We start from the raw sequence: 13,720 nt of genomic DNA on the forward strand, positions 1-13,720 counted from the left end.
AAGTTAAATATTTGACTCTTTTTGCCTGCAGTTGCTAAAACAGGGATTTGCCACAGGAAAGTGAAAGCCCATCTCTCACTGCTCCATCAGCAATATTTACTGCAGTGCTTAAGCGCCAGGACATGGGACCGAGCTGCTCGGTTCTTTTCCTCCTCTTTCCAGGCTCTGTTCACACTGCACCTGTGTCTGAGCCTGTTCTAAAATTGCCCTTGTCTCCTCTATAGCAGCTAATGTGAAATCATTTTTAACACCTTCCCAAAGTCAAAGACTGCTGTATTTAAGAACATTGTTCTGTATACTGATACTCAGAAAAGAACTATTTTCCTATGTATCTGTAACAAGAAGTAGGAGGATATATCTAATATTAAAATCTGGGTGTAACTCCTGAGATGATGCAAATCAAGGCTTCAGTCATCACCGAGGCACAGGCAGCTGCCTGCCCAGCAGTCCGGTAGATTCAGAGCCTTACCTCTTTTGCTGCAGATTTTAAATATTACCTTTTTTTTTTGGCCTTACAGGTTACAAGTTCATGTTTTTCAAGCCTTCACCAGACTTCATATTCTTCATAGCTAGGGAGTGAAATTATAAGTTAGATTGGGGAATTATTCTGAATATTTTGTACAGGAAAACTGTTTCTGCAAAGTACAGTGAATTCTGTGAGCCCAATACTGACATTTCTGATGCTCAAATCTCCTGAGAAAGCTTTTTACAAAAGAAAAGAGAACCAGTGCAGTTAAAACCAATGCACAACAATTGTCATAATTATGTCTGAAATTGAGTTTAAAATTGGTTTTCTGCAATGGAAAACGGTGGCATTCACAGCTTTAAAAACACCACTTTTCACTTAAACAGTCACCTGGCAATTTCTTTTCCATTCTTCTAGGCAGAAAGTCTGTCAACCTTCAGACTGACAAAAAGAGAAGAACAACAAAGCCTTTGAAAGCTCCCAGTCTGAGCTTACACCCACAGCTTCCTCTGTAAAAACAATTAGATTTTTTTTTTTATTATTAATAATGTGACAAGGGAATACAGAAATTCACCTTATTTCACAGAACTCATGCGTTGTGCTTTTCCTGTTCTACCTAGCAGTTATCAGCCGTGTGCCGCAGTACAAGAACTTGCCCGGACTTACACTTACAGAAGTGGACATTGCTGGATTTGAGAGAAAATTCAGCTGCGGAGCATCAGCACAAAGCCAAAGCTGTGATCAATACACAGCACAGGTTTGCTGAAGGGAAGGTTCTCAGAGCTTGTCCTTCCCATTCCCCCTTTGGGTGCTTATTCTGTGTAATAGCTTAAAAAACACACACCTTTTCTCTTTGCAGTATTGCACTAGTCCAGTTATTGATGTTTATTTGGAAGACTGTGTTGGAAACTGTAGTGTCAATAGCCTACTTTCTTCTCCTTCTGTTATAAATGTCAGAGTAATCCCAAGTCTGGTTTAGAAACAAAACAAAACAAAAACCAAACCCAAAACACTTTATTCTTTAATCAGAAACAGTTCTAGGAGCTCAGAATTTATGAACAACCCTAAAATAACAAACAGGTATAATCACTCAAGTAGGAGAAAATGTTTTGGTAAAGAAATGGGTTTCAGCTCAAGTTATTCAAAGATTATTTTGAACTCTGGATGCTTGGGTTGCACACATGAGCAGTTGGGAAAGGCTGTTGTGCCCTGACATTTTCCTTGTTGATGCACAGCACACGAACAGCTGCACTATCGCTGTTGAGACTCCCCTGGTTTTCCAGGTTGCTCCCTTCCTTTCTTCAAGATAGCACCAGCTTTTTTACTTCCTCGCAGCTCATCTGTTTAGGAGTAGAGAGCAAACATGACATTCGAGATAAGGATGTGATTAAGAGGTGCCTTAGTGGTTCATGAGTTCTAGCAGCCTCACAAGATTTGGATAAGGCATAAGGGAAATCCACTGAGAGAGGCAGTCTACCTTGGCATTTCAATTTTAAGGCTTAGTGATGTGGTGCAGTGAAGCATTATCATAGGCTGTGTATTAATCTGACATACAAACGTAAAACAATAGCAGTTTTGGAGACTTGGTAAGGCTTTTCTTTCTTTTTTCTTTTTTCTTTTTTCTTTTTTCTTTTTTCTTTTTTCTTTTTTCTTTTTTCCTTTTTCTTTTTTCTTTTTTTCTTTTTTTCTTTTTTCTTTTTTCTTTTTTCTTTTTTCTTTTTTTTCTATCTATTTATCTATCTATCTATGTATTTATTTATTTAGCAATAGCTTGAAACAAAAGCATTCATTTATATTGATCATGAGTGTCTTAGAAGAATGTTTACACTCAAAGGAAAATAACTAAGCCTGGCCAAAGCAATTTTGAAGTTTCTTAAAACTGTTGTTTTAAAACTGGGAAAGAGTGCAGTATTAAATCAATCTTTTGACTAAGCTGGAAAAAGTGCATCATTGATACAGTCAACAATTTACAGATCTTTCAGTGCTCCAAATAAGAGAGTACAAAATGAATAAAAAGCCATCTACGTTCACATGACATATGGCTGAGACAGTACCTACTGGTGGGACACATTTAGTATTATTTGATGATACCATGTGACTCTTTTATGAAAATATTTTTTGATAACTCACATAAAATATAGAAAGCCAAGATCATCTAAGGCTCCGAGGCACTTAAGAATTTCTTCTGCCAGTTATTTTTCATGCTAAGCCCACCATTTCCTATGATTTGTGGGAAGTTCAGTAGAAAGTAATGATAAAAATACATTTCTGCTTTTCTTTAGGGTCTTGGTTCAGCAAAACACCTAGTCTCTTGCTATGGTCCATCTTTATTCAGGATACCCCTCAACCACTTGCTTAAATTTTACACTGTATTGAAACCTGAGGCAAAGAACGGGCTTAAGTGTTTTTCTGGACAGGTATAACTTGCTGGTCTGTGACAGGAAACCTACTTTGAAGTCCAAACAAATAACTTTCCTGTTCCAGATTCAAATCAGTCATGAATGTTTTTGTAGGAAAAACATGTGCAGAATGCCTTACAGCTCTTTCATCTCCCAGCTACTGATTTTAACCTCTTCTGTCTGATCGACTTCAGCCAAATCCTTCTCCTTTAAATGCTTTGTAAATGCGAGCACCAGAGTGCAAGCTGCAATACGCTTAATCTTATTGTAAATGTCAACATACAAGGTGCAATAATTATATTGTGTATAAATTCCCCCAGGAGGGGGTCATTGGTGGGTGGTTAGTATATTTTAAAAAATAACCTGCAGTACTCTCTAAACCTAAATGGTTGCTGGTATTAGATTTCTCCATCATCTTCTGGCCTCCTGCCCCACTGCTGTAATTACCTTAACTCCTCACCCAATAATAAAACTCTCCAAGCAAATCCTGTGCCTGTTATTAAGTGAAATTAAAGCTTAGAGGAGATTCCCTGCATTCTTTCTTCTGTTCAGCTGTGGTGCTTGACAACTTGCATGGTACAGATGAAACGCACAAAGCCTTTAAGCCATCCTGTATTAAAAGAAAAAGTAACTTGGAGCTTTCTAATGCTGATATGCATTAGAAACAGTTAACGTTGATGTAGAACGGTACTGGATTCACCATTTTGGTGGAAAACTCACCAGTGTAACGAAACAGAATCAGTCATGTAAGCTTATATACACACTGTACCGGTTTGTTTCATCCCAGATCTGCAAGCCCTTGTAAGGAGAAGGCAGCTCAGATTGCAGGTCCACTCTGTCCTAGGTCTGCCCGAGATTGCCAGCAGGAGTGAAAATTGCTGGAATACATTTCACTGTGTAACCAGCCACCCTCTGCTCACCGCATCACTGTCACCAGATTCCTCTTTGACCTGTGTGACTTTCAAGTTCCAAGTTGAGCTATGTTTCAGTCATCATCTCCCAAACTTCTACCTTTCTTGTAGGAAAAGATGACTTGTATGTATTCACAGTTAAAAACCTTTTGGTATCACGGGGCAAGATACTAAGAAATACTGAAGTTCTAACTCCTTAGCTCACTAGAAATAAGGAAGGTCATCCCTTCTTCAAACTAAAACACTCAATACAGGTAGAAAAAACAATACATAAAATAATGCTTTCTACCTGTGAAAGTATCAGGAGGAATTCCTGAGGTGGCTGGTCATTCATGAAAACAGTCAGCTAGTGCGTCAGCTGTGTTCAGCTACTACAATATCACACAGAGGTTGAAGAGGAGAGTTGTGAGAATTTTCTTAGGAAAATTGCATAACTTACATATTTAAAAGAATGCATTGAAGTCCAAAAATTTTCAGCATTTCCTTGTTGGTTCATTTTTCTTCGCAAGATCCTCTGATAAATAGCAAAATACCTTAAAAAGTCATGACAGTCTGTTTTTCCATCAGGAGGTCGCCCATTCTAAGCACACAATCCTCAAGAACCTAACCCAGAAACTATAGCCCCAGCTAGGCCAAAGACAAAGTTGTGCTTAAATTTAGGCATAGGAACAGTTCTCTTGGCTTTCCTCGCATGCTTAAAATTAAGCATGTGTTTTAACACTTTACTGGATTAAGGCCCATGTCAGCAAAATAAATTTCTTGGGCAGAAGTAATAAAAACGTAGCTTGCAGTGAGGGACAGCAGAGCTATTCACAGCTACAGGAGCTTTAAAACACTGGCTGGTATTTATATATTTAAAGAAGAAATCAGGCGTTAAACAAAACATTTATTTTAGATAGCTATCTAATTAGCCTGCTACAGAAGCACCTTCATATTTCTTAATTTAATAAAAAACATTTCTTGCATCTTTGCATCCCTAAAAGCAAATTAAACTCCACATCAAGGAAGAAATGTTTTCCAAGCATGAGCTTCAAAAGCAATTATCCCAATGCTTCATAACAGCCTGGCTGCTCCAGAGATACCTCTGCATTCCCCAGAGAGGGAGAGAGACAGACAGGAGGCCAAGCTTTCTAAACACTGAGCTTCGTTACAGGCATGCACCTGAATGCACATTCAAAAGATTTACGCAACAAATAAATCATATAATCGCATATATACAATAAATGTCAGCTAACTAATTCTCTTGTATGGATTGTGCACTGATGCATATTTATTTTTAACGTTAAGCACCTCTCTAAATGTTTGGTATTGTACGCCTAGCCGTTAAAGAGAACTTACATCATCTGCAGAAACAGAAGGCATACAACTCTCCTAGATGGTGCCTATGTTGATTTTATTTTTTTCCAGCAAAAACTTTCTGTTGCTAACAACAGTGCGGCAAAGTATGAATTCTAGCACAGATAGGGCTCCTTTGGGGTTTGAAGCGCAGTGCTATCTGGCCCCATTCGGGACAGACCTGACTTAGGCGATGGCACAGCAGCTTGCTCTGCAGTAGCACGTCGGCTGCTCCCAGCAGCAGGGGAGCTGCACCCATGGGCATCCTCTTGCTGACGTCCCTACACAGAAGATGTGCTGAACTTGCACAGTAACAGCTCCATTTATTCCTCTCGCGCTACTTTGCACCCGATCGCCAGGCAATGGATGCATACTGAATTTTCTGCATTTTCAAAAGGAAAAACCTTTCAAAAGACAAGACACACTCATTTGTTTTCAAGTCAGATCTCCTCTTCAGAAGCGTTCTTGTTGCAGACAGTTCTCCGAAGGGAATGAGGCTGCTGAGTGCCCAGCCACATGCATGCGCTCATCCATCCTTCTCAGCCGCAGCTTCTGAACCCAATGGATGGTTCCAGGCAGCCACATTTGCAATGCACAAATTTTTCAGAAAGTAAGTTCCTGAGAAAGTAAGTTGCAGAGAGTGATAGTAGTGTCTTTACAAAAGGAAAGAATAAAGACCAGGCTTCACTCACCCATGTTGCACAGGAGGGAATCCACAGGGAACCCCAGCCTGGAGGCACCAGAGTATAGTAAAACATGTTTTGTGACTCCACTATTGGCAAAGTCCTGATTTCACCACGACTGAAAGCTCAGGATCCTCTTTTCATGCCTTATTTGCACAGCCTACTGCTCAGTGAAGACTGGTTCAAGGTCCCAATGCCCCACAACACAAATAAACATTAAACAGTACTTTTTTCAGCTCTGTAAGACTTCTGAGATCACAGGTGGGATGAAAAATGGCTCCAAGAGAGCTTTTCCTCTGGTAATCCTTATGGATTATTCTCTAATTAGCAGGGCTGGTCAAAAAATGCCCCTCCTCTTCTTACCATGGAAAAGAGCACCGTGGATCCCATACCAGTCATGTCTCACTTCTGAATTATGCCTGTCTACTGCTGCTGGTGGGCAGAAGGGTACAGAAAGGCCAGAAGAATGGGTCAGATTCACCAACAGTTAACTCTGTGCCATGCTTCTAAATAGCTGTAGTAATGAGACCATAAAAACTCCCATCAGGTCGAGGTTTCCAGCTTGGGAGCTTTCTCCCATCATACTGCATATTTTAGAGCTTAATCATCAGCCCTTCTCCAAGCAAAACTCCTACCTGTTTCAGTTAATCTTTGTAAGAATCAATCCCGGTGCTGGATAACAGGCTGCATTTGGTAAAAAAAAATAAAGTTAAAAAGAAGTTTCTAATCACGGAAATGAAGTACTGAAATAGTCTTCCAGCAGTGATGGGGAGTGAAAACCAGTTTCAAAATGCAATAAAAAAAATGCTATTGCAGCTTCATAGAATTATGTTCAATGAACCAGAGAATTCTCATCCGGTTCAATTTCCCAGCTACTAAAATGCAGTATCTGGCAGTCATCTGAAATCCGTACAGGCATTGAGCTGCAACTGATTAAAATAATTGTCACTGATCTTTAATGATAGTGAGACTATCACCCTCAGAAAACCAAAAGTTGTAAACTCCTGTTAACAACAAGTTGCTTTTTTGTTTGTTTGTTTGTTTTGCTTCTTTATAACAAGCCAGTTTTCAGCTTGCTTGTAAATATTTGATGCCTTACAGCATGGACAGACTTTGTTTTTAATTCAGAGAATTCCAGTTTTATTTTTAGGAGTAACACTTCTATCCAGAAATGTTATACATTTTCAGAAAACATACACTATTCTTTAAAAAGACACTAAAATATTTTATGTTGTATTTTAAGGAAATACATTAATACATAAATTGTTTGCGTTATAATCATTCAGTACATCAATGCCTAGTCTACAGAATCGGTAGCTTGGATTAGATAAGGTGGAGAATATGCTCCTAAGGAATAACTAGAAAGGGATTCATGTTTCTTTAGACTCTTCTATTTTTAGCTGCTAAAGAAATCACTTTCTTCTACCTACATAGCACTAACATATGTGTAGCAGTTATAGCACTGTGCACACATTTTTACTCCAGATAATGAAGCTCTAGTAAGGCAATGCATATGTTAAATTACAGAAACACCTGTACATTCCCAAGGCAATAAATATTTATGCAGTAAGAGTGTTTTAAGTATGATTAGTGCTCTTAGGAAATCTTGGGTTAAAATCTGCATTTTTAAGTCTTAAGTAGTTTCCACCCATCAGCTTATATAAGAGGGAGGAAAAAAAATGTACAAAAAAGGACCCATACATGGAAGTTAGATTTTGGTTGTTATTTCTATTATAGATTCCCTAACCATGAAAAAAAAATAAATCCAACACAACAAATCAAAGGAAGATAATAATGAAAGAAAAACAAATGTGAAAAACAATTAGGACACAATTTTACATTACTGTGACTCATAAGGTACCTGCATAAAGACCAAGTAGCATGGCATGTTGCACAAGAGGAGGATAGAGGTGATTTTTAGTGTCTAAGTCAAGATGAGATACCCCAAAGAATAGCTTTTCTTTCTGCTGCTCACCTGTGATACTCATTAATTTGATCTATCCAACTTTTAGCTTAGGAGTGTATAAACCATTAATTTGCTGCCACGATCCTGTTTACCTGAACGTACAGCCATTATTTCTCATACCTGTGTCACAAGTGTAGGTTTGCAGTTTGCAATTTCAGTAATGCGTGGTCAAAAAATGAATACTGTCGACTGCACAGCCGTGTAACCAGGCAGTATAGCTGCAGCCGCTTTCTGTTTCTTTTAGAGGTATGGTGACTCGTACAGGAAAATTATGTCTATGCAGTCACTCTGAAGCAATGTGATGATGAAAAACCAGCATCCGGTATCATTTTAGAATGGAATCAAATGGAAATGTTGTAAAAGGGAGGGGAGAAATGTTGCAGTACAGTGTGTAATTTTGTGCTTAAATGAAAGGGTGCGCTGTCACAGATGATGCAATAAAATAATAGTGTACAACATTAAAACAATGCCCTGCAATAAGGGAGTTGGCTAGCAGATAGTACACCTATGTTTCTTGTAAGGTGTTTCATATTGCAATTGGTTCATCAAAATGAAGAACTCTTTCACGGGCATCTTTGGACAAATGCTGACTTTTATTTGCATCGCTTTGTAACAATTCCTGGACTGCTGGAAGCCACGTTGAAGGAGCAGGAGGAACCCATCCTGCAGAAGCAGCAGGCACGGCCCCCCCAGCTGGCTCTGCTGCCCGTCCCCAAACAGGCCCCTTGCTTACCACGTCTGTTGTACTGGCAGAGGTCTCTCACGGCACTGTACCTGAGCCATACATGCCCTAAAGATGCCCTGCTGGGGAGTGTGTCAGCAACAGGCACTGAAAGCATCGTGGTGTGTGTTTCAGTCACATTGCATGGTGCAGGTTGCTCTGAAGCAACCGCTGCTGATGCTGCCACCCCTGCACAGTACACCTATGGGGAGCGGAGGTGCTGCTGTTTTATTACTGAGAGGGGAAAGACAGAGAGTAAGAAGTGAGCACGAGGTTCCCATCTGGAGTAATGCCTGAAACAGTGTTAATAAAGACATATTTTGAGCACTGTGATTTTAACATTTTAATTCTGTAGATTTCACCTGTGAAATACTAGATGGTCATCTGTGAAATACTTATTTCCTCCTTTGGTAAGAAAAAAACCCCACACAAATAGTGTGCCATCCACCTAACTCTGGAGACATTACGAGTGTCTTAATTAAAAGGCAGGCATGTAGGACAGCACAGCAACAGATTTGTAACGACCAAATCTGCATGTAGGAAAAGCTCTCCATAAACCAAAGAGCAGTACAACTACCTGGGCGAAGGATCAGTCCTTCCCATTAGTGCAAAGCAGGTCCCTTGGCATGTGGTAAGGAACCCCAGGCTGAAGGGATGCGCACCGAGAGCGTGGAGTCACTGCCACTTGGCATGCATACGACACCAAGCAACCTGGAAACACAGAAACCCCCCACCCCAGAAACCCCCCACCCTGCCAGTAACAAAAGCTGGGAAAGAGATCAAATGCATCAACTGAGTTATTTCAAAATACAGAAAAGTTCCATTACATGAACATTTTTTCTCTTCCACGATACGATCAACGGTTCTGTCTTGTATTAGATAAAAGTCTAACTATTAGAATTCCTTTAGCTTCCAACATACTTAAAACAAAAGAAGTTAAAACCTTCACTGATGTTTCATTTCTGCCAGTGTATTTTCCCTTAGTAAAGTTCTACAATTCTTATATTTAAAATTATTAAAAAGCAACTTTCCTTGTTATTTATGCTTCTGTTTCCTTTTAAAAATGAAAACATATGCCTTTTAATTATGCAATGTTTTTTTTTTTTCTTCTTATTTATGGCTTATTAAAAGCATTTCTACTGAGATCCAGCTCTTGGTCATCATTCACGCTATCTTGCTTCAGTTCTTCTTTTTTGAAAGTGCCTGGCTGATGTGTCCTCACCTTCACTAGATGACCTTCTCTTAAAAACCAGGAAGAACTTCCGGGTAAATAATGTCATATTAGGCTTTATAAACAAGTGCAAAGTCAGCAAGATGCGGAGAGTAATCTTGCCCTGCTCAGCACTGGGCTTCACAGGTCAGGGTGGATTTGGATCAGCTTTATTGAAACCAGAGAAAAGCAACAAGGAAGGATTAGAAGTGAAAAAAAAGCAACCTATGAGAAAAAGACTGAAAGAACTGGAACTCTTTGATCAAGGGAAGAAAAGGCTGAAGGCAGATAAAATAACAAACTTCAAATATGGGACAATTGCTTAAAAAACAAACAAACACAACAAAAATACCACCAAAACCAAACACCTTCATTTGCTGTGAGGTTTGTGGTTAGACCTTAAGTGAAGCTTTCTAGCAGCGGGTGCAACAGAAGTACTGCAGTGCTGGGGAAGTTCACACAAGTCCACCTCTGGAGATGTCTACAAATAGGTTAACACACAAATGTCGGGCAAGAATGCTGTAGGGTACAGTCAGTCTCAAAGGGAATGGATTACATTACTTGTTTAAGGCCCTCCCCAGGTCTATTTCTATTATACACTATTCTGTATATATATATATATATATATATGTAGAGAGAGAGAGAGTTTGTTTTGTTTATATATAAACAAACATATGTTTATATATAAACAATATATATATATGTATATATGTATATATATAAAAACATATGTTTATATATAAACAAAAGAAAACAAACTACCACCACCACCAAAAAAACCTATAATTAAGATGCAACTGTTTCTGTTAGCTTATCACAATATTTTACTGTTGTGATCAACTCCTGTATCAATCTAAACCACTACCATGTTAGATACATGCAAAAAAGTGTTGTTCAATGTAAACATAAAAAATATGTTTTTACAAATTCTTACTGTTCACAAAATAACTCTCTCCTTTACCTCTTCCCTCAGACTAGCAAGTGATGAAAGAACAAGTCATTTTATTCTTTAATGCAATCTGAAATGATCATCTTGTGCATTATCAGTAAGAAGTCTGGCCCTTAAGCATTCCAGCTCCTGTATTCCAAATTATATACAAAAGATTAGAAAGGGTCTCCTGGGTCATCAAGCCCAGGTCCCTGCTATCAGTCAGCCCTGTAGTCTGTAATTTATCAAGATCGAATTTGTTTGCAGAGTTCTGTCTTGAAACACTGCTTTCATTATGCTCACTGGATGGCTGTTCCAGACCACAATCCTCTGATGTTTCAAAACTTCTTAAGTTTTCAATGTAAGTTTAGTTAGGGCGGTTTATACTACTTTGCTCTTGTGCCAGCACTGATTTTTATCTAATATATCTCTTCTCTGTGACAGCAAAGCTATGCCCTCTTGATTTGGGGGTTAAAATTTTTTGTTTCTTCTTTAGCTGGTCCCTTCACCACCTTCCGTTTTCTCCTACTAATTTTCGTCTTTGCGACATTAACTCTTGTTTTCCCTGATGTGTTTCGTTGACATCCAGATGGCTTGGATTTGCTGCTTTCCTCCTTAGCAAGAGCGGCTGGTAAAGGCATGTACCTTATTAGTATGGCATAATCTACTCTCGAAGTACATGTTGCATTTTATCTTATTTTTCATTTTCCTCAATGCATGCAGTTACGTTTCCTTCAATATATGAAAGCTTTGCATAGGGCTGAGATATGAGCAGTGGATCCAACTGCTCATGTTGTATCTCAATATCTCAGTCATAGGCACGGTATTTGCTATATATGCCCTTCCCTCACTATCTGACCTAGTGTCAGCTATTTATTCAAGTCTTCAATTTTGGATTCCATTTCAAGTGCTAGTTCTTTCAATATGCTGCTTATTTTAATGTATATTTCCATCATCAGCCTTTCAATCTCAGGTAGGTCATTCTTCAAATGATTGTTGGTTCTTATTTAAACCAGGGGACCTCAGTCAATAGTCTCACCCACTACATTTGTGTGGTAGTCCTACAGCACCCTCCGGAAAGGAGGCAACTAGGACGTGGAGTCCCCCTCAGCAGAAGAGGGCCCAAGCCAAGTTACAGAATCACAGAATCACAGAATCATCTAGGTTGGAAGAGACCTCCAAGATCACCTAGTCCAACCTCTGACCTAACAGTAACAAGTCCTCCACTAAACCATATCACTAAGGACTACATCTAAATGTCTCTTAAAGACCTCCAGGAATGGTGACTCAACCACTTCCCTGGGCAGCCCATTCCAATGCCTAACAACCCTTTCAGTAAAGAAGTTCTTCCTAATATCCAACCTAAACCTCCCCTGGCACAACTTTAGCCCATTCCCCCTCGTCCTGTCACCAGGCATGTGGGAGAATAGACCAGCCCCTACCACGCTACAGCCTCCTTTAAGGTACCTGTAGAGTGTGATAAGGTCGCCCCTGAGCCTCCTCTTCTCCAGGCTGAACAATCCCAGCTCCCTCAGCCGCTCCTCATAAGACTTGTTCTCCAGGCCCCTCACCAGCTTCGTTGCCCTTCTCTGGACTCGCTCGAGCACCTTGATGTCCTTCTTGTAGCGAGGGGCCCAAAACTGAACACAGTACTCGAGGTGCAGCCTCACCAGAGCCAAGTATATCTGCTCACCAACCCCCTACAGGCAATTCCTTTGCAGGACCTTCCTCGTCCCATCTGTTAGGCTAAGTTATGGCATAGTTCAAACAAAAAACGTTGGGGGACCACAAGCGGGAGGAGGAAGACAGAGCTTGTGCCTGTAGCCCAGTGTCAGAGATTGGGGCACAGTCCTGAGGTGAGGTGCCCAGGCTGTGGATGCATTTCACTCAAATGTGATTAGCGAAAAACTCAACACCACCTGTCCGTGTGCCAGGTACAGAGAAGTAGGAGCTCCAAGATGGTATTCTCAACAAAAGCAGCCTGAGTAAATGCTGTATTTCACTCATGTTTCAGTATGTACTGATGGTGTGGGAGAGAGAAACCTGCTGCTGTGGTGTGAACTGCCGTGAGTTGGGATGGGGAGGCAGGCAAGGAAGTAGGCTGGGTCTTTTGTAGGCTACAGTTAGGCGCTTAAATTCCACTTTAAACAAAATGTGAGTGTTTCAGTACTTACAAAGTAACCTGTTGATCAACAGTCTGCTGACAAAACCTGAGTCCAACCCCAGTTAAAGGAAAGCTTTATGGCTGTGGCTTACCTGACTTTTCTGACCACTTCAAGCTTCCTAACCTCTGCAGCTTGCCCGTCTCAGGAGGAGCAGGAACACCCTAGCAGAGTTTATGTAACTGCTACTCAATATTGCTTTAAGCTTCCTCCATCTGACATGTAAAACTTCCACCTGCTCAGTCACCCAAGTCCTGACTTGAACTAATGACTCTTGATACTACAGTGCTGTATTTGCTCCCAGCAGGCTGATAACAAAGTATATGGAGGAGCGCCTGATCCAGTTTATGCTATAGCCTGAGACAATAATTGCTTTGCACTGGTTGTTATCACCTAGCAGCGGGATCAGTTTAAGTTTGTTGCTCTCGAGGGAACAAGGAAACTGCAAATATGGTGAGAAATCCGTGTGCCATGCTGCCTTAAAATGCCAGAGAGCCACTACTATATCATTAACTATAATTTTAACCTTTGACAATGCTGTTGATGAGCCTTGGTATTTTGTCATTGCTGTACTATTTGTAAAAAAATGTTTCTCTCCATTGGCTTCTTCTTTCATCTCTGTGGTTGGCAGCCTTGATATTTGTTTTTCTGTATAATGGAAATTCTAGAACTGCTGGTAGAAAATGAAGTGTTGCTATGAAAAACACATGATTTCTCCCCTCCCTTTAAATACTTCTTTCTTTCTCTCTGTTTAAAAAGGAATACTTTACAATGTAAATGAATACTGTTTCCTCCCCCTCCCAATTTGTTCCGAAGGCAGCAGGAACTTTTTAAAAGCAGTTTCTCTCTAAACTTACCAGTGAGATAATTCTGAGTCACTGTGAAAAGCTTGTTTCTGTCCACCCCCTTCTCTTTTGCACAGAGGGATTTTCACAAATC

General features: G+C 40.0%; 1 long non-coding RNA gene across 1 annotated transcript; it reads right to left on the minus strand.

The window, feature by feature from the left end:
* Window positions 1-1,467: 1,467 nt before the first annotated feature.
* Window positions 1,468-6,691, minus strand: LOC121068457. The gene is made up of 3 exons (XR_005818893.1): window positions 6,430-6,691; window positions 4,216-6,308; window positions 1,468-1,806 (listed from the first exon to the last, which is right to left on the minus strand). It is a non-coding gene; the product is annotated as an uncharacterized LOC121068457 (long non-coding RNA).
* Window positions 6,692-13,720: the final 7,029 nt, after the last annotated feature.

The sequence above is a fragment of the Cygnus olor genome, chromosome 3 (genome assembly GCF_009769625.2).
Source record: "Cygnus olor isolate bCygOlo1 chromosome 3, bCygOlo1.pri.v2, whole genome shotgun sequence".
Classification (NCBI taxonomy): Eukaryota; Metazoa; Chordata; class Aves; order Anseriformes; family Anatidae; genus Cygnus; species Cygnus olor.